Source organism: Mus pahari, chromosome 18, assembly GCF_900095145.1.
Source record: "Mus pahari chromosome 18, PAHARI_EIJ_v1.1, whole genome shotgun sequence".
Taxonomy (NCBI): Eukaryota; Metazoa; Chordata; class Mammalia; order Rodentia; family Muridae; genus Mus; species Mus pahari.
The window spans coordinates 29,660,818-29,682,646 of NC_034607.1; the positions used below are offsets into that span (position 1 = coordinate 29,660,818).

At 43.1% G+C, this 21,829-nt stretch overlaps 1 protein-coding gene across 2 annotated transcripts in view; it reads right to left on the reverse strand.

Annotated features, from left to right (window-relative positions):
* The window catches only part of Efna5 (ephrin A5), a 285,965-nt gene that overhangs the window by 181,073 nt on the left and 83,063 nt on the right, over positions 1–21,829 (reverse strand). The window lies entirely within an intron of this gene.

Sequence of the window (21,829 nt, forward strand, 5' to 3'; positions counted from 1 at the left end):
GAGAGAGAGAGAGAGAGAGAGAGAAAGAAAGAAAGAAAGAAAGAAAGAAAGAAAGAAAGAAAGAAAGAAAGAAAGAAAGAAAGAAAGAAAGACATCTGAGTCAATCAAGTTTCAACTCTAAAAAAGAAGAGGGTGGATTAAGAGCCAAGTTTACATGATGTTGCATAATTTTAACTTAACTGCTGTTTCGCTCAGTTTCTCTGTGAACACTGCTTCAGAATACCCTTTTTGTCGTGTGTACAGAATGTCTTTCCTATTGTCCTCCTGTGAAGGCTGGCAATAGGCTCTGCACTTTGACCTCCAACCCTGCCTCAGCAAGGGGCTCGCTCTTATTCCCAGAAGTTTCTCTCAATGGAAGAAAACCATTGAAAAGAGAGCCCTCCTTTTAGGCTGGTGGTCCCTACTCCCACATTACTCTTGGCCCCTTCTAAGTGGTGGCATGCAGGTCTGGTCAAGCCCAACAACTCCAGGGCCTTCACAAGCCACTATTTTTCATGTCTATTTGATAGGTCTTTTCCTTGCTATTCAAAGCAGCTTTCAGCGTCATGCTTGTGTGTGAGGGCTCTCTATTATGGCCTCATATTTGATTAATTTGCGGCATTCATGTGTCTAATTCTCTATACACAAAGGGGATGAACTAGTTTGGACTCCATCGACAGGACATTTCTGCCAGGAAAGTTCAAACAGAAGGCAAATGGCTGCCGGTGGAGATGGTTCCCAGCTTGCTGAGAAAGGCTTAGAAACACAGTCAAGAGTCCAGCTTAAAACAAAACCAAACGCCGCTCTTGCTGCCAGTGGCCTTGTTAATGATATTTTAAAGCACGTAGGCAATCAGAATGTTGTGTCCCTTGTCAACACGTACACAAGAAGGGGAGTCTAAGAGGACCACAGCTGCAGACACTGCACACATACAGAAAGAGGTTCCCGGCTTCCTTTTAGGCCCTATCAGTCAACGTTCATCAACTGGGGGGGGTGGGGGGATGGGGGGGGGAGCAAAAGGCAACAAACATCGTCTGCAGCATCATTTGGGTTTTAAGCTTTGGCCTATTTCAGGTATTATTTGTGAAAGTGTGAAAGTATCAGGGAGCCGAATACGGTTCTCTCTTCTTATTACTTACTAAACGCTTTCAAATTTGCCTCTGAACTCAACTCATCTTCATCCCTTCAACTGCTCCCGACTAAGGAGTCCTCCAGGAGCGACAGCAAGAGCAGACTGGACAGCAGCCTCCTTCCTGTTTCCCGTGGTCATTTGAAAATTAAAAGTTAATATCATATTTTTAATCCAGAAAAGAATGCCTATCTAATGTCCCTTCCACTCTTACAAAGTGTTTCAAAGAGCTTAAATCTGTGGACAAATTATTTGCAGGAAGCGGACGAGGGGCGACTCATCCTCCCACCGTCCCTGTCGCCCTGCATTCCATGTGTGCTTTCATAAAAGGCAGGATTCTGCTCGTCCCATCATGTCACTCGTACTCCGTATTTAAAAGTCCCCAAAGGCCGAGTTATACTTCCTTTTGGTGGAGCCAAAGGTGAAATAAATCTTTACAGTGTAGAGGAGGGGGAAAAAATGTGTATGAGTTCTTCCAGAATATATGAGGGAGTCTGCTGGGAATCAGGTAAAGAACCAACAACTTGGTTTTCAGTTTTTCTGATTTACTTCAATGACCTTGGGGTTTCCCCTCCTGGTAGAACTGGGGGGGAGGGGGGAAGGCAGGGGGGAAGGAGGGAGAGGATGAGCCAAGGTCTGTTATTCCATGGGCTCCAACATTTGATTTTGTACTCTGGGAAGGTAAGAAATTATGGCACCAGGTACATGAGAGTTTGCGACAAGATGCACACAGGCTCAGCTCTTAGGCTGTGAGCCCTGAAACCAAGCTGCCTGAGACCCTAAGAAAGAGCAGCCATCACTCATAGGGTTCTGGTGACGTGACATTCTGCTTTCCTAAGAACAGTGTGGTTACTAACCTGAAGATATCAATAGCCAGGCACAGAAAAGGAAATCCAGGTACAGGTGATCAGCTTGTCGTTTTTTAGGGTACACTAAAAAATGGGGGTGGAGGGTGGGGGTGGCATGTGACTTGGGGTAAAAGTACATCTCCAGCATACAGGGTGTGTGTGAGTGTGTGTGTGTGTGTGTGTGTGTGTGTGTGTGGAGTATGTGTGTGTGAGTGTGTGGAATATGTGTGTGAGTGCATGTGGGTGTATGCATGAGTGTGTCTGTGAATATGTGTGTGAATGTGTGTGCATGAGTGTGTGTAGAGTATGTGTATGTGAGTGGGTGTGAAGTATGTGGGTGAGCATGTGTGAGTACATGTGTATGTGTGTGTGAGTGTGGAGTATGTGTACGTGTGTGGAATATGTGTGTGAGTGCATTGTGTGAGTATGTGTGGAGTATGTGCGTAAGTGTGTGAGTGAGTTGTGTGATTAAGCATGCATGTGAGTGTGTGTGCATGAGTGTGTGTGTGAGAGGGTGAATGCGTATTAATAGGGAAGCCACAAGGGCGGGGTAAAGATTGTGAGGAAGAAGTAAAAACACTAGAGAGCTAGGGAGAACAGTTAAAACAGCACTCTATTAACACCTAAGTGATAAAATTGTAAAAGAACAAAACCTTAAGGACAGAAGGAAGCCTTAGAGCCACCAGGCTACAGTCTCAAGGTGTGCCTGAGACATGCAGTGATTTCTCCCGGGGCTCCTCTGAGCTGTCAGGTCAGCAGAACGTAAGCCCCTCTCAGCACAGCTAGACACGGACGGGGAAGAAGACGGGGAGAATTGTTCGATGTAAAAGAGTCAAGCAGCCACGTGAATAAACCTGAATTTATTAGAGGTTCGAGTCCGTGTGATGCTGAAATCAGCTACTTCAGAAGTAGGTAAAATTCAATCATACGGGCTTGGAGCCCAGTGAAGAAACGGTCTATTTACACAGCAAGTTCAAGAGCCTGGGTTCGATCTGCAGCACCAGAAATAACAAACAAACACACATACACACAAGTAAACAAATAGAGTGTATCTTAGATGTAAAGCCTTTCACTTTTATAAAATTAATATAAGCCCTCTGCACTTTTATAAATCCACTTGTTTCTAGACTTAGTGGAACTATATCTACAGTGGGAACTGGTGGCATGTCAAAACAATAGAGTATGTCATAAAAATTGTTAGTTCTCCCATAATTCCCTGCAGCTTACTGACCTAGTCCTTTCTCTAAGCTTAAGCGTGAGCACATGTACTCATGTGTGCGTACACACGCGCACACACACACACACACACATGCACACTCATAAAGCATGCCACTGTGTTTCATGCCAGCATGAGGGTGGTACATATGTACCTGTAAGTCTCTGCTCATTTGGGCCCAAGCGCACATCTAAGTCAGAGCTCCGACGGCTCACAGCCAAAGCCAACTCCATTGACGTTAACAGAAATGACATTTCCTTTAAGAACTTCTCATAAAAACCTCCTGGCAAATTGGAAAGCAGTTGTCATGAACACAAGATGACAGCCACCGGAGCCAGGGGTCCTGTCCTTGAGGGCAGAAGTGGAGCCAGGGCCAAGAATTTTGTGCTTCTTCTCTAAGCAGAGACATTAGTGTGGTTAGGTTGGACACAGACCTGCAATAGACTGCAGGCAACCAACTCTGGCTGCGTAGCATCCTGCACTTGAGGTAAACCCCTTCCCTCCCCTTCTCTCCTCCTCTCTCCCCTTCTCTTCTCTCCCCACCCCTTCCTTCCTCTTCTTGCAGGTGGCTTTTTAAAAGGCTCCTCTAAAAACACAGGGGTCACCACAGAAATGGCAGCTACAGTCTGAAACCCACACTGTGAAACAATTACACACTACAGTTTTTCAAATAAAAGATATGATAGTAAACTTATTTATGTAAAAGATTGTAGATATTTTCTTTCTAAAAAATATAATATTCCACAAAACAGTCTTTGAGTAAAGGGCACTGAACTATTAAATTCTACCCCAACAAAATATATCCCAATTTTTATTTCAAGTTCAAATGAGGAAAAGGATAGGCTAGAACTATCTGGAGTCTTTCTATAACTTCTAAATTTTGACACAGTGTGTGTAAGGCATATTTCTGAGATGTTGTGTCTGTTTAACACAAGTTCAGAGCAGAGGCCTAGCTCCTGATAGGGGAGAGAAACTGTTTCTGTATTTTGAGAAGACCCAAAACTGAAGGACCTCTAATTTCTAATAATTATCCTGGTACCTTACAGCTCATAATTACGGAAAGAACCATGCCCCGAACTGCCCTTCAGTTTGTTCTAAACCCAGTGCTTGTAATTAGTCTTGATTAATATCCCACATTTCATATCAACAGAAACAGTGAATCCAAAAGACCCCGTGTTCTCCTGCCTCATGGAGTCCTGCTGCTGTTCATGCTCCGTGCCGTCTTCATCAAGGGAACCTGCTGAGTAAATGGGGTCGGACGAAGCCTTGGCACCTACCCACCTGGCCTAACTATTCAGGGGGGAAGCAGCAAGGCCTTTCCTGTAACCATCTTAATCCCTTGTATCAACTAATTAATACACAGGGAAAGCTTTTACTTGCATGTGAGCAATTATACCAGGTTCCTGGTTGGTGTCCAAATGGATTCACAATATAACTCATGAACAATGAGGCTTAGGGAAAGACATCGCCTAAAGATGCCTTCTAAAATGAAACAAGGAGTTTGAGAAGCAGGCCTTAAATGACTCTGTTAGTAGCAGGGTGACAGGACAGAAAATAAATGCCATTCATTTTTTTTTTAAGTAAACTAATTTTGAGGCCTTATTTTGCACATGTATGACTAGCTTAACCAGGCCCATTTACTTGAGCAGAATAGAACCGACAGATAAAGGCGTTGTGACTCTCTCTTTAGATAGCTGAAATGGCTAAAGATTTGCAAGGGGTTGAAAAGCAAGAAAACCTCACGTCCTCGAATAACTGCCAACCGCTAAACATCCGAACAAACTCACTGTGCACAGACTCCTGAAAGCTGCCTGAGACTTGAGCTCAGTGAGTTCACCTTGCTGCCTTGCAGGCCGTAAGGACCTGCTATTAAGGTCTTTGTGTTCTCTCCCTTTTAGAATGTGTAACAGGAAGCAGTGATTTGTCCCGAGGACTAGCTAAAAACTGGAGCCGGCCGCAGAGGACGGGAGCAGAGGAGGGCTCACAGCCCGAAACAGAGTGCAGAACCTCCCCTGCGGCAGGTTCTGCCTTCCACCTCTCCTCGGCCAGAGTTGGAGTCTTTGTAGTGTCAGGGCAGCTAGTCCTCCAGCAGAGCAGAGGGCACAGGGACCTAGTGGCTCAGGCAGTCGAGAAAGGGCTCTCTCTCTCTCCTGATAAACCATCAGATTGTGGTAACAAGCCCTGGTGCACACTGGGAACTCTTCCTGTGCTGGTGTCTGGCTGGCTGGGAGGGAGGACTTTATCCAATAAAGGTCCAGCACCAAGTTTATGGAAGCCAAGCTTCTAAGAAATAAACTGCTTCCTCTAATCACCACCCTGATAGACTCTCTCTCTCTCTCTCTCTCTCTCTCTCTCTCTCTCTCTCTCTCTCTCACACACACACACACACACACACACACACACACACACACACTCACACACAGAGAGAGAGAGAGAGAGAGAGAGAGAGAGAGAGAGAGAGAGAGAGAGAGAGAGAGAGAATCTCCCAATATGCTAATCACATAAGTTTAGACTGTCAGAATTACTGAGTCACCCTTGGGAATCAGACCCTGACCTCCCAGCTAGAAGAATCGCCCACCCCTGGAATTGTCAGTATCTTTTCCCACCTTTCCCAGTGTATACCCACTGGCGAGAACCAAAGAGCTATATCACCCTGATGAGAGAGAAAACCAGCTGTGGGCTGCTCTAAGGAAACAGGTTTTTCCTTCCCTCGTAGAGACATTCCTTCATGGTGAGATCATGTAAAACAGCAAACTGCTCAGTGAACATACTTGGTTCCATTCCCCGCAGGTGACTGTGCCCTTCAGCTTGACCTGTGATATAGAAAGAGAGAGAGAGAGAGAGAGAGAGAACCACTCTCCAGTTTCTAAGTAAAAGGTGACCAGATGGCAGCTAAGGTGATGGAAACTGGAAACAGTGATGTAGAAGAACTTGTCAGACAGGTGTGGCCCGGGAGCTGGGAGCACAAAGCAAAAGGTTTCTGGGGGCGAATCTTGAGCCAAATTAATTTAAAAGGATGGGCTAGCGACTGTGTGATGTGTGCTATGTTGGTATTGAAAAAAAACAAAACTGTTCTTATCTGGCAAGGGCGCCCCCTGCTGGCCGCCACTCTGAACTCCGCCTCTTGGTCTCTCTCCAGAGAAGGCAGAATTGCTTGCACAGCGCGGAGAATCCGGCAGGGTTAGATGGGTGAGTCCCTCGCAAAGCACACAAAAAGAGCAAAAGGTGCGGGTCACCGCCCCAACCACAATCTACCTCCGTCACGGTTCTCTGCAGTCAGATAAGTTACAAGGCGGCTGGAAAGAATGACTACGCTGATTGCTGCTTTGCAGGTGAGACGTTGGAAAGCCAGGGAGGAAAGAGGCCATTTTATGGGGCCCAGCCGCAGAAAGGATTCCTAAATTACACTCACATGTTTATAGCGCTTGACTGTGGGTCTAAATCTCCACTATCCTTCTAATGGCTCCGGTTTATTGTGATATTCTTAATAGTAATTACTTAAGGTCACAAGCACATGACACAGCAGCCTAGGATTAAAACTCATTCGAACAGGAGACAGAACACCTTGCCAGCGAGTGACCTAGAATCAGCCTTGTGTTCCCACGCCCTCCCCCTTACCTACCCCCTCTCCCCCAATTTCTGTGCGAGCTACTAGGCGCACAGACATTTTTTCATGAGCTGCCCTTCCAGAGTCTCCGCTTTCCCCTCTCACCTATTTTGTCCTATGTTTGGCCTCTTACAAAATCATGCTAATGTTTCATAATATCGGCACACTACCCACCCCCCGCAAAAAAAAATTCCAGCAAAACGCCTTGGACAGAAAACACCTTGTAATCTGGGGCTCGTGTTTAAACTCGCTGCTGTCCATTGGAACTAGTTACTCAAGGAAAATTGCCACGGCATTCAGCTGGTTCAGACTACCACAAAGAAAACCTGTTTGTGGAGGTCTCTGCACTTCTGACAGAAAAGCCATACTTGAGCGTCTTTAGCTCGGAGTTATATGCCCTTAGTCCCGGAGAGTTCACCAACTCAGACTGAACTTGGCTTCCCCCTGGGACCTCAATCTCATGTCTGTTCCCAGCTCTCCACTTCAAACACGGGGGACAGGGATGCAAGGCATCTAGGCGCGAGCAGAGAAATATAATAGACAAAACAAACATGCTTCATCCCCTTTGGGTCACTCGGTCTGGTTTTCATTTTCTAGTTTACATACGAAACCAAGGGGTAAGAAGAAACGCCCATGGAATACAGGACCCAAGGGGGGGGGGAATCCCTTATTTCAGAAATTTAACAACACTGCCATACATCGAAGTGGGCTGCTTGCTCTTCATTGGATCCAGTTTGCTGAAATTTTTTAGGTTTTTGGGTCTTTGTGTTTCTACTGCCACTGGGAGACTACCCAGATAAAACAGTTTATAGTCATCCTTTTATGTGCTTGTTCGAAGCGCGCTTGCTGACCGTCAGGTGTGTTTTTGTCCCCATGTCCTATGTGGGGCAATATTTAATTCAAGAGTGTATTTTATTCACCTCTTGCGTTAGCTGGTCCTGTAGGCAGGCATCCCCGGGAATAGCTTGATGAGGGAAATGTTTACCTACCAAAAGCTGTGAGAATGACAATGTGGGCTGATTTTTATTTATAAGGGGGGGGGGGGGGACAGAGCAATTTTACAATGAACCCGGTCAATCTGTACCCATTTGGGGAATAATTCTTCTTTGAATAGAGTTATCAAGACATCTGCAGCCTACCTGGCCGTCTCTACAGGAGGTCAGAGGTTTTCATAATTATGCTTAAATGCAAAGAACTTTTACTGGTTACCACTTAAGACAGTAGATGACCCCATGAGACTTGGGGTGACTTTAGTTGTTCCACGTGTCCAAAGGCTCCAAACTACACACCTATGTTCATACTAGCATGCACATGTAACTCTCTAGGAAAGCCAGAATCGGCCTCCCTTTATTTCAAATGTGGGGTAAGTACAGTGGCTATCAACTGGAAGAACACTGGAGAAGCTTATTCACCCCTTCAAACATCGTAACAGCAGGCCATGTGGTAGCACAAGGGATCATCCACCATCCCTCATGAAGCCAACCAGTTGTGTTTTTTTTTACACTACACTGTGTCTTTCTCTCATATTGTAACAATACTTAGAAACCTTGCCTGCAAGAGGAGAGAGAGAGAGAGAGAGAGAGAGAGAGAGAGAGAGAGAGAGAGAGAGAGAGAATGAGAATCAATAAATAAGCTCTGTCTGCTACCCCTCAGATTAAACTCAATATGCCATTAATATGAAAAGAATTTGACAGTTTACATAAGGGATGTGACCTGGTGCCAGCAACCTCTGGCTTCTTCATTCTCCAGATGGTAGCAGATTAGCAGGCAGCTTTTATTCTCCTAAGAAGATTTCCCCCCATGGAAAAACTATAAAGACCGATTCTGTTCCAAACTTCAAGTCTCCTTCACAAATGTCTACCCAATTCTAGGCCTTAACTAATGCCTATTAAAAGAAGCCCTTGGGCTCGACGTTATGCAGTGTGGGGGGAAAACACTAAAGGCAAACTTAACTCTAATGCCTGCCTTTAAAAGATCTATTGACAGAAGCAGTAGGGAGAGTTTGAACTGATGTTAACTTAAAGAAAAAAAGCTGGTGAGATTCAATTGTGGATGTGAATGTTCGCTTGAGTTTGATCTTGACGGGGGCTTAAGATAAGGAGGATAAAAACCTAAGCCTACTTACACATTAAAAAATGCAGTCGCACTACATTCACTACACACACCGCTCGCAATTTGTTTTATGCCCATCATCACTGAGGGCGTTGAAGGGCACCCTGTATCCCGGGGTACAAAGCCACAGCAGAGGGCAATTACTCCGCTCTGCTGATGCTAACATGAAGAACCATTTCCTGACATCACACAATGTCCCCTTTACACTCGATCTTCCAGTGTAATGCAGAATAATATAATTGAACTTTTCTTTAGTTTTCTTCTGAAGGAAGGAACATAACAGGTGGCTAATCAAAGAGATCTGAGAGATGAAAACCAGTTCTTAACATGAAGGAAAAATAAAACATTCTTCCCATATCACACAGGAAGGAATCTTTGAATAATTAGGAAAAATAGCATATTTATAAACAGACGGACCCAAGTAGGTAAGTGGACACCCTCCCTGATGCTTGGATTCTTCTGTGGCCACAGGATACAGGGTATCTGCATGAAGGACCTCCTCTCTAAGAACCATGGGAACCCATTAAAAACATTGTTTCAGCACCAATTAGCACAGGGCTGCTTAGATACTCTTTGTTACTTCTTAATAAGTCTACCAAACACTTCACAGATGAAAATGGAAAATGGGGAGACTTTGCCTGGAATTTCTTCTATTTTTCTTTGCTGACAAGATACTCTGGACAGCTGATAATCCTGAAAGCTACAAGATAAACTACGGCAGAAACACACCGTGCCCAGTAAAAACAAATAGGGCAGAATAAGGTCCCTCTTTCCAAGAAGCCTGCATCCTCCCAGCAGACATCCCACCAGAGAAGAGAAAACTTTAGAAACTATGGAAGATACACTAAGAAGGCAGAGATTACAGAGTCACTTCTATCTATTTAACAGACCGGGTTTCCATTAGCTTCTAAAATCACTTAGGTAAGAGAACATTAACATTTGCCAACAGCAAATATACTTTGAGGTCCCCAGAAATAAAAGTTTTTGTGGAAACCACAAAGGCCATAAAAAAGGAGGGGAGAGGACTTATTTAATTTATTTTCTGCTCACCACTTCATTTCCTAAAGGAGGAAATGCTGGACAAACAGTAATTTAATGGTCATATAAAACACTCACCCAAGGATGCCATTAATGGTGACAAGCCCAGATCCCATCCAGGCAAAGCACACAGTTCTCTAAACACATTGGCAGAGTTCAAAACTGAGTTCTTCCAAATGGCTATTTTCTTGTCTTGTAGTCTCACTACTGTGTTCTCACAGAAATGTCTCTTCCATTACCATTATCATAATCACTTTAAGCAAAAAAACAAAAACAAAAACGAAAACAAAAAAAGTTACATGTGAAGGGACTATACTCCAACCCAATAGCCGGGGCCATCATGGCAATCAGATATCGGGTTTCGGAAACAGCTTAAGGAAATGAGCTAATAACATGACTGCCCACAAGCAGATTATCCCTGATTGCCACAAAGAACGCTATTAGGGGGCACCATGTTTTCAAGTGATCATTTTTCCAGTCTGTTACAGAAAGGTTAATCTGCAGCCCTCTTCGTAAAAATCAATTCTGAAACATGCTAAATAGAAAACAATTACATTTAAAAATCCATCATCAAGGAGCCATGTTGACATTTCTTTTAATTGTCTTAGAGAAAGAGTAATTCAAGTGCTCTTCCATAAACTGACCAATAAAAATAAAGGCTGGGGAGCACAACTCAACCAGTTTAGGTTGTCTACCTGGCATATCTGGAACAGGCTCATGAGGGGAAAATAAAATGGCTGTTTAAAAAGACTAACAAATTTTTACTTCCAAATTCTTTCTGCCAGGGCGATGAGAGACCATATCCAGAGAACTCCCCCAAATACTGAGCTTCCTTCCTTCCAAATCCCAGGAAAACAATTGCTGTTGTTGTCGGGGGGGGGGGGGGGGATGGGATAAAATCCTGTCCAACCTACATTCTGTCCAACGATTGCATGGCCCTCCCCCACCACGCCCCATGCCCCAGGGTTATCTGCATTCCAAAACACAGACACCTCTTCCAAGCTGCCTACCTATCTGAGCCTCGGGGACACTTTTGTCTTAAAGAGTTAATGTCCGCATTTTCATTCTTCCCTTGAAAAGATCTAGCAGCCCAATAGCACCAGACTTTCACCCTTGGCTGGCAGCAAGATCAGACTGTGAAATGTAAATCAGAATACATTTCACCTGCAAAAATGACTAACATCAATGCAGATGAGAATTTCCTCCTCCAGGGAGCTAGCAGAGGAACCCCACCACCTGGGCGCTCTGAAACACGTCTATTGTAAACACAAAACCCAAGCCTGGCTTGAGAAGGTCGCCTGGGAAAACGGGAATTTTACCATTCCCAAATGAAGACGGTATCCCAGCGAGGACGTTGTGCCTGCGAACATTTCATAGTTCCTAAGAAACCTAAATATCAGGGATTCCTGATGAACGCCCAAGCAGAAGAAGGACGTGCCCCCCTCCCTTTCTGATATAGAAAGCGCGTGGAAACAGAGAAACTTAAGGATTCCCCCATTCTAGCTGGATTACATCCAAGACCCACTTATCTGAGATAGAATTAGACGAAATGTCAAGAGGAAAGAATGGACGGGCTTACCCCTTCGTGTTTCAGGAAGAGCTAGCCTTAGTATTTTGATGACATTTTAAGTATAAAAGGGGTTTTATTGTAAACTTTGGACCCCTAGAAGGGCAGCTTCTAGAGAATTTTTGAAAGGAGAGATTAGTTGGAAGAGCCTCGCTTTGGATTCCACCCTTCAATCACGTTAGACACAGGGCTTTAGCCACTTTCTTGCCCGAAAGTCAGGCCTGTGGTTCAAAAGTTTAATTCTATCACCAGATGCATCGGAAGCGTATTGTCTTCTCATCCACAGGAGGGAGAAACCCTTTTCTGGAGTGCTGGGGTTCAGGCATCACGGTGGAGGATTTCCACAAATTCTCAGGTTATGCCTGACAATTGCTATTTTTTTTCTCCCTTAAATGATCAAAGAACAGAGCCTGGACCCTGATGAGATTCTAAAAGGTTTCTCTCAAATTCTAAACTTTTGGCCAGAATCCTGCTCTCTCCCCCAAACAACTGAGCTGTTAATGGATTGAGTCTAAGCACAATCATATTGGCACCTTTTTTTTTTTTTTTTTTACATAACTCCCTGGTTTTCAGCCAGCAGTCATTCCGTCATTCAGCTGACAGGAATTTACTGAATGCTTAGGTGTTGAGAAGATGCAACCGAGAGCTGTTCCCAGAGAAGCACGCAATCTCAGCCAGGTAGAACACAAGCTAATTAATCTAGTTACGAGCCCAATTAAACGAGTTATGCATGTAGACTAGGCCAAAATCCACGAAGTCTGAGGTAACCGCGAGCTTCATTCTCAAAGTTGAGAAATATTTGCTACAATCAGTGTGAAGTTGTGGCTTGAAGCTGGCTACAAAGAACAGCGAAGCTACCCTGGATCCCAGCCAGACCCATGAGCTGACAAAAAAAAAAAAAAAAAAAAAAAAAAAAAAAAAAAAAAAAAAAAAAAAAAAAAAAAAAAACTGCCAGTTCTAATCAGGAGGAAGCAAACATGAAGAATATGTTTTCATGATGAATATGAGAATCACAGGATATCATAAAAAAATGATAAACAAGCTAAGCCAGAGCACAGAGGAGGAGTGGTCATCCTTACACACATAGCCACAGAGCTGACATCAAGGGTGACAGGAGTTTTGCTCGTCCCCAGTACACACGCTCACACCCATGGACATTTGATCGCTACATTCTTATGTCGGTGGAGAGAACCTAACACCAACTTCATCCACAAAGGAAAAATCCCTCTGACACTGAAAAGGAGCCTTTGATGGTAGGAGCTGACTTAGACGCAGGGCACAGAAACCTCACCCTCACTACCCAGGGCTTAAACAACTTCTTCTAAATCCCAAAAGGGAAAAAAAAAAATCAATAAAACCATGCTGGATTGTGACTGTCTTCCGTCCAACATGGTCATGAAAATATATATGGGGGGGCACTGTGTGTGTGTGTGTTTATGTGTGTATGGCTGTGAGAGAGAGACAGAGATATTGAGAGAGAATATATATATATATATATATATATATATATATATATATACACACGTGTGTGTGTGTGTGTGTTTGTGTGTGTATTTTAAGTGAAGGGCCCACAACAGAAGTACATGGTCCTGATCACACCTGACGCTTTCTGTGTTCCTACTGTGCACCAAGCACAAACCTGCTCTATTCTTTCCAACAACTCTGGATATTAAGTGCTAATTCTGTCCTCACTTTATATATGTGGTAAAGATTTTAGACATAACCACATCTAGATTGGAATTTTGGCTTCCCCATTATCCAACTATGTAATACTGAGCAAGATAAGACATCTGGAGACTGAGAGAATGAAGTAAGGTGTATACAGAGAGCTAGCCTGCAATAGGAGAAATAGTGCCTCTTACTATAATTGTTACTGCTGTTTCAATGGCTGGAGGCGGGGGTAGCATTCCATCCTATCTTCAGCCAAGCTTCCCTCTTTAGACCTGCATGCTGTCTAAGAGGCTGCAAGATCCCTAACAGATATTTGAGTCTATCTCTCAAAAGAAAAGACGGTAGGAAAAAGTTCTTCTTCATAAAACTGTACGACGTGCGGTAGAAAAAAAAAAAATTGAAAGCCACAGTGAGTGGAGCCATTGTTTGTCTTTCCCACCACCCCCATCCCCCCCCCCCAAAATCAGCAGCGGGCCTTAGTAAGTTCAGTTCACTCAAGCATGGTGAGTTCATCGCTTAGTAAAAAACGTTTCATCCACGTGAGGCTGTGCGCTTGGTTCTGTCCCAGCAGAAACTTCCTATGCACTAGGAACCTTCATACTCGATCCCTTAGTGGGCCGGGCTACACGGCTGCACTTATGACCTTTGGCTTACAGATTTCACTTACTAATCCAACCCTCCCCAACCGTTACAATATTCCAACTATGCAAGGAAGCCGCAGAATGCTAATTAACTATAATCAGAATATTTGTAATTAAAGTCTTTATCCATGTAGGGTGTGGCTCACCCTACTCTATAGCACTTCCTGGACTTTGGAGGTTCCTGGTGTACATACGCTCATAGATGAAGGTGGTAACAACAATTTGGTTTTTAAAGCCACTTGTCAGGTATCCATAGTGAGGTGGGTACCTCAATGTAAAGAGCGTCTGTTCTATAATTGGTCTCTATTGCAAATTAAGAAACTTAATACTCAACATTAAATCTCTGACAGGACTGTGAGCGTTATGCTCCATTTGGAGATAGTTTTGATCATATATTGATCTCCAACCTGAACTTGAAAAGTAAGGACACTTGCGTGAGGGCAGAGTTTGTATTTTATCAAGCCATCCTTTTTTTTCTTGCTACATGCATGGCTCCATTGAAGAATTCTTCTCTGAAGTGATGACTTTAGGGTGAACAACTGTAAAAATCATACAGGAGACAATACCCATACCATTTCATTAGAGGTGGGGTGGGGAGGCAGAGGGAGGGAGAGAGAGAGCAGATACACAGACAGATGGGGCAGGGAGGAGAGGGAGAGAGAGAGAGAGAGAGAGAGAGAGAGAGAGAGAGAGAGAGAGAGAGAGAGAAACTAGCTGCAACTACATGTAGGCAGACACATCCTGCTGGACCACTCTACCAGCTGAATCCTCACAAGTTTGGCTGTGTTGGTCAACACATTGTTCTCCAAACTGTTGGAATCTCTGAACTTAATTTAGTGTGGTCTTAAAAAACAAACAAACAAACAAACAAACAAACAAAGTGCTTCAGGAATTCTCGATCTTGGCATTGAGCTAGTACATTGAGGAAAAAAATTTACTATAAATCTGTAATTTGGATAAAACTGGAAAATGATCTAGAAAAGGAAATCCTTACAATACATGCATGTGTATAAAGTATATAGTTGTAGCAAGTCATCATTGCGAATTGAGCAATCCAGGCTGTAAACAACACCGCCAGCCAACTTGTATAATTTAGATCTAGTTCTCTCCTCCCCAGCTAGCTCACTTGCCAAGACGCATTAATAACCTCCAGAAACATCCCATTTTTCACCTCGGAACAAATTCACCCAGGTTAAACTGTTTTATATATACGGTACAGAGAAGAACAACAGAAATCATTTAAGCTGCGTCCTTCCACAACTGCTAAAGTTTCATTCCCCCGTGATATGATCCTAGGAGATCTTTCATTATCGTGGTCCTTTACCCCCGAGACGTGTGGAAGAATAACAAAGAGAAACAGAGACATGCTGTGCCTTTAGGGATGTTCAAAACAGCGAAAACATTCCACTGGTCTATAGCACCTCAAATATCCGAGTAAGCTGCAGACTGGAATTATATATCAGTTCCAATGAGAAGTGTCTGGAATCAGTTCCGAAGCCATCTACACTGATGACCAAGGGCTCCACGGCCAGACCGACTACAGGGATTGAATTTCCCCAGACACTTCACTACAGCACACAGAAACAGTTGCCACATTCAAGTTTTGTGTGCTGTAACACCCAGTGATTTAGACTCAGGTTGCACTTGTACAGCTGCCTGCCTGCCTGCATGTGGAAATGAGAAGAGCGGAGTCTAGGAAACAGATCCTTGTACATCTTAAGAGACAAACTCACTGTTCTGGGCCCCTTGAGATCCCATATCCTTGTCATTGTAGCAGTTGAAGCATCTCTGCTTTATAGTCATGAGGACTGGCTCTATGTCGCAGGTTTCTCCACACCAGAGACTTGGAAGGGAATCAAAGAAACAGAGACAAAAGACTGATGTCCAGTGTTTCCTGGACAAATCTCCCTAAGATGGCCTAAAGTCACATTATAAATTCACGTGTACAAATAGATGACATACAAATGAAGATAATGTATTAAAATTGACTGGCACCTTACAAAGATGAACTGGCATTGGCTCTAACAAAATGATACGTAACTTGGAAGCTCATTAGTGTAGTAGTAGTGTTACATTTGCTATGCCAGAGTCCAAGTGCACAGACTAACTTATGGCTGGTACTCAATAGAGATTGGCAGAGCTCACAGGTACTTTTATGTGTATGTATGGTATGTGTGTTTAGTATATGTATGCACATGTTCATGTGGGTTAATGTTTATTTGTGTGAGGAGAGGCACACATAAGACATAGTAGAGGTCACGGGACAACCATGAACCTCTTGCCTTCCACCGTATTTACCATATTTGAGCATGGTTACTTGCTGTCTATCACTTTGTATGGAAGACTAGCTGGTCCCGGGGTACACAGAGGTTCCTTGTCTCCACCTCCCACCTCACTGTAGGTGCATTGGAATGACAAATATGTGGTTTGGTATCCAGCTTTACAGGGTGCTTGGGGTCTGAACTGTGCCCCTCAACACTGTATTACGACAGCTTATCCACAGACCCATCCTCCTCAGCCCCTAACAAGTACTTTAAGCTTCATGTTGAATATCCCCTTCTCAGGAAGGCTTGCTACTGTGTGTGTGTGTGTGTGTGTGTGTGTGTGTGTGTGTGTGTGTGTGTGCTTTAAAATATTTTCATATGCATATTTCTAACTCTCAGCAGGAAATTTACTTACATTTTGGACACACGTACCCTAAAGATACTTTTATACACTATTTCTAATAATTTTGTGCATGATTCAAAGTTGCATAGAGAGTTTGTTAAAATGCAAAGTGGCCACTCTTTTAGCCACCAGCATGTGTGGTTACTTGGTACAGCCACCACTCCTGATTCTGAATGTATATGCTACTAATACTCAATTGTCTTCTTCCGTTGTGAATTAACATAATGAAGTATACTGAACATATGATATAATGAAATATGGCTAAGATAATGAAGATACAGTGTGCCAAGGGTAACTGGGCATCGTCATGGATTGGGTATGCTATCAAGGTGACACAGAAATGTTTCCATTTTGGAGTATTTTGGAGGATGGAGACCCAATTTATGTTAGCATTTTTGTATCTTTTAAGTTCTTTAGGTGATGTGACAATGCTTCGTCCCTTTTAACAGGTATAAGGCAGCATACTACGGAGAGTAGTAACCATCAACAACAGACAGGCCTTCGGAAGAAGACACTAAAGGCCTACAAACGGCATGTCTTCCTGAGTTCTGACAGAGGTCACAGAGAGTAAGATTCTAGAACAGCAAAGTGACCCCCCTCCCATCACTGTCTAGATGGTAGTTTTGGACTTATTTTTTTAAATGTTACTTTTCTTTCCAACCCATCCTCAAAAGTAAATGATTCAGAATGAAACCACGCACAATTTCTAAGGAACACAAAGAAGGAAAAAAAAAAAACTGTTTAAAAATTAAAGATAAAAAAAACAACCTCCTTCTTTCTCTTCCTTCTTTTCCTTGCCCTTCTACTTGCTGACCAGGCTGAGAGCAGAGACTGCATATTCACTTACAGACACAAGATGAACAGAAGATTAGCTTCCAACCAAAGAGCTGTAAGTAACTATAATCTAGTTAGTAGGGTTCCTTTATGGCTTGAGAGGTTATAACAACAGACGTTCTAAATTTCCCTGATCAAAACTTTCATTTCCTCCTATAGGGAAACACCAGGCCAACCTCTAAAGATCAAAGTGTGTCATGTGTCCAACACTGTCTATACGAGTGGGCATAAAGAACCAGGAAAAAAAAAAAAAGTTAATCCGGTAAAATTCAGGTACATAAAGATCCAAGAGACTTACAACAATATTATCTGAGGATTCAGTTGCGAGGAAAGGTATTTTAATCAACTAATCGCCTATGTCATAGGGTGGTCCTCTCTAATAATACCTTCACAGAAAATGCCCATGTAGTCTTGGCTAAATTCAGAGCGACTCAAAATACAGAAGAAATCAATTATTGAGGTAAAAATTCTGACTCAGATGAAAGTATCTCAACAGAAAAAAAAATGTGAAGATTAGATATAATAATGGTACTCTGAATATGAAAATGACATTTATCCATGGTGAGCCAGGCACTGTCAAGACAAGGGGGAAACGGAAGGCTTCATGCCCGCCCACTCTTTCAAAAACCTTCCTGGTGAATGGTGGTTTGGGTGGAATTGTTGCTTGCTTGGTAAGGACAGAGCAGGCATGTTGAAGAACCGGGTTTAACATAGAGAGGTCCTTGCGTGGGGGGAGGGGAGGGGGGGCGCTACCACACCTGGGAAACAAATGTAAAGAGAGGGAGAAAAAAAGAGATCGAAAAAGCAATGTCAAGATCAGTTGGTGCGCCATGGAAACTGATTATTTCTAAAAACGTAATCTCTCTGGAAGAAGCCAGCCTGATGAGGCTCAGATAAACTGAGTGTTTCCATTTTCTCTGTCACTCACCCTGAAGACACCCATGGCAAATTAGATATGGGTAGGTTACTTGATACCTGTTGACCTGTATACTTAATTTACACTTCAGAGCGAAGACGAAGGAGCTCTTCACTGAAGATCCACCGTGGACCGAGGTAGCATCAATGTCCAGGAGGGTTTGTTCACCTCTGGGGAAAACCCACATGCTAACATTCCCAAAGGTTCAATTAGCTCCTGGGAAATACTAACAAGGTCCAGGCTGCTCTGGGAGTATAAGAACATTGCTCCAAGGTCCAATCAGAATCCCTTTAGGGAAATCTGCAAAAGGGGAGCCCTGTGCCAGGAGACAGAGACCGGGCAGTTAAGCTGAAAGCACTGCGTGAATTATTCTCTGAAGCAACTTGAAGCTTTCACTGGGACTAGAATCCATCGAGGACCATATTTGCTTAAATTGGTTGCTTATTACGTGAGGGAACTGAGCTCTCAGACGATAAACCACACTTTGATGTCCTTATAATAAAAAGTAGGAATCCAGTATTTAGCCTCTTTAGCAAAACGCAGCCAAGGTGTCGTCTGTGTGGCCAGCTGTTGCGTTTTCTGAGACTTGATTCCCTAAATGTATTATGTAGGCATAAATAATATTTAAATGCAATATCTGAATGTTTCTGGTTAAAAACATTACCTGGATTTAACACCACCATCTAGATGCTCCCAGCCTGTCTTTGCTTATATACAACTCGACCATTAAAATTTTTAATGGATATCGTTAATTTCTCTGGCTTATTTTTCTTCCCAAGTGGCAACATTTACTAACAATTATTTTTGATGAGATGCTCGCTATCGTGTTTCACAGTTGCTAGCTCTAGGGATCTTCCTCATAGAGACTCAGTTAAGTGTCTATGGAAATGAACAACTGGACAGACAAAATGAGTTTCTGAAAGACGAACAGAGGCCTCACATGCAGAGTGTGAGGATGTATATGACCTATCTATTCCATAGTTCTCAAGAGAAGAAACTACAGAGATGGGTGAGAGATCAGAGTGGTCATGATAATAGCAAGACTTTTAATGTAGGGCGGGTGGGGGGTGTGTATTTTATAGGGACTATTCCTTGGTCATGAAGAAAAGTCACTTGCTGACACAATGTTACTAGTGACTATCCTGAATGCACATGGGCAACCCCTCTGGGTTATGAATGGTATGAAAATCTACACTGGGAACAAATTCCATCCCTCTAAGAAGTGTGGGTAAAAGCCAGATGGGATCTGGAAAAAAAAAAAAAAAGAGGAGGTTTTATGCAATACCCACTGTAATTGGGAGTGTGCACAATTTCCTGTTCCTTTCCCACAAGCAGAGATAGAAAGCAGAATAGTAAGTTATCGTCTATAAAATATGAGTGCCAGTGAGTCTTCCTGCCCAGCCTTGGAGCTGACTCATCCCTGTTGAATCTCTCACACCAAGGGGAAAAGGGTGTCCATCCCTGTGTACAATATCGGCCAGTTCAAGGCAAGCCAGGAAAGTTTGATGATCTAGTCAGATAAATTTTTCCAGAAGGAGAATGAGGTGGGGTACTGGTACACAGGGACGGAAACCTTAGGAACTGCGCTATGTGTGACCTGAAAGTGCAAATGAATGAATGTTTTTCAAAATAAATCTGGGAAGAATGAAACAGGGAGCCCCATACTATTCCCATGATCTATGGCAGTTGAAAGTCACTATGGAAAAAGCAAGGGTAAAAGGAGAGAATGTTATTAAATTCATGAAAGTTATTAAATTCATGAATCCTTTAAAATCAAGTCAATGACTAAATATGGAAAAGATAATTTTCCTTCTGTGAGAGAAACTGACATGTTGCCATAGCAGAAATTAGCCCTAAAGGTCTCAGAACTGTGGTTAGACATTAAGTTACGTAAGAACATCTGGATGGTTATAAATCAGTGGAAGACATGACATGGCCCAAATGAAATTACGTTTTGGGGACAGTTTACTTGGCTGATAGGTTTCACGCTTTGGATGGCACAGTGAGTGAGGCTACGGACAAGAAGGCCGCCTGCAAAGCGAATCACTCAGAGAAAAACATCAGGCTGACACCAAAATCCCTACCACAGCAACACTGGAGCAGGAACATGCTTTCAAATGTGGCTTCTCATGCCGCTGGCCCGAGAACAGGAATACCGTGTTTGCGGTGCTTCGCTTTGTCTCTCAAGTCTTCCGTTGACTCAAAGGATCATTCAAAATTTAGGTTTGTTTTTTATTTTTTGTTGTTTTGCTCAGTCATGCTCAATTAAGAATACAGCCTGCCTGCCTAAATAAAACTCACCATGTAAAGATCTACAATTATGGGAATAATTACTCAGAGTAGATATATATATATGGTATATTATATATTATATATTATATATTATATATTATATATTATATATATAGTAATGGTATACTATATATATAATAATGTTTTGCTTGTTTCAGATTGTTTTATTTCATATGTACGAGTGGTTCGCCTGCATGTATGTCTACATACCAAATGTGTGCCTGCTGTAGGAACATGGAATCAGATCCCATAGACCTGGTTGTGAGCTGCTATGTGGGTGCTAGGAGTTGAACCCAGGTCCCCTGTAAGAGCAACCTGTGCTCAAAACTGTGAAGCCACCTCTCTCCAGCCCCCAAAGGCACCAAAGGGAATGTCTGTTCAAAAGAAACAAAGAATGTAGATTAAAAATTAGAGATAAATTCCACCCTCAGTAGGTTCTACCCTTCAAGCACATTGATGTCTCACCGAAGAGCACAGTGAAGCCTCTTTCTAGACAAATAAATCGAAACATTGACAGCTGTCTCTCAGAAATGACCAGGGGCAATCTTACATAAACACAGAAGGGTCAACTTGGTTATTTCTCCTGGGAAATTCCCAACCTGTCAACGAAGACTGAAAGAATATAGCGCATTAGTGATCATGTTTATTTTCAACTATACCTCAGAAAAATGAATAAAGCATAGTGACGTGTTAGGCAACTGAAGGGAATGTTAATATTACCTGAAACCCACTTTGACAACACTCACAAAACAGCAGGTCTGGTAAGAGGTACCGGCTTCTCTCCTCCCCCTTTGGATGGAAAATTGGGAAAAGAGTAAACGTGGAAGCCCCTTGGCCTCCGAAGGAACCTGGAAGTTATTTCAGGACTCTCCAAAGACATCTTAACCTACTTACATGCTGGGGTGGAAAAGTAGAAGAGAGGGGGCAGAAATTAGGTTTAGGGTTTTCAAGGTTAGGAAAACCAAACCCGAAATTGTATGCAACCGCAACCATCGATCCCGTTCTAAGAGAACGTCATAGGCCACCTGCCTGCTTGTCTTTTCAGATAGAATTTTAAGCTAGGAGAACTGTTGTCTCCCCTGGAGTTGCCACTCCGTATCACTACAAAAACAATCACTGCAGAGGAGACATTGGGGGAAGACAAGGGGACAACATGCTAATGATTCAAAGGCCCAAGGGGCCAGGAACTGGGCTACAATTCAACACACACACACAGGAGAACAGAATGGAAGCCAGGCAGGTTGTAATATAAAGCTGAAAATTCACAATCCCTCTCCTCTCCTCTCCTCTCCTCTCCTCTCCTCTCCTCTCC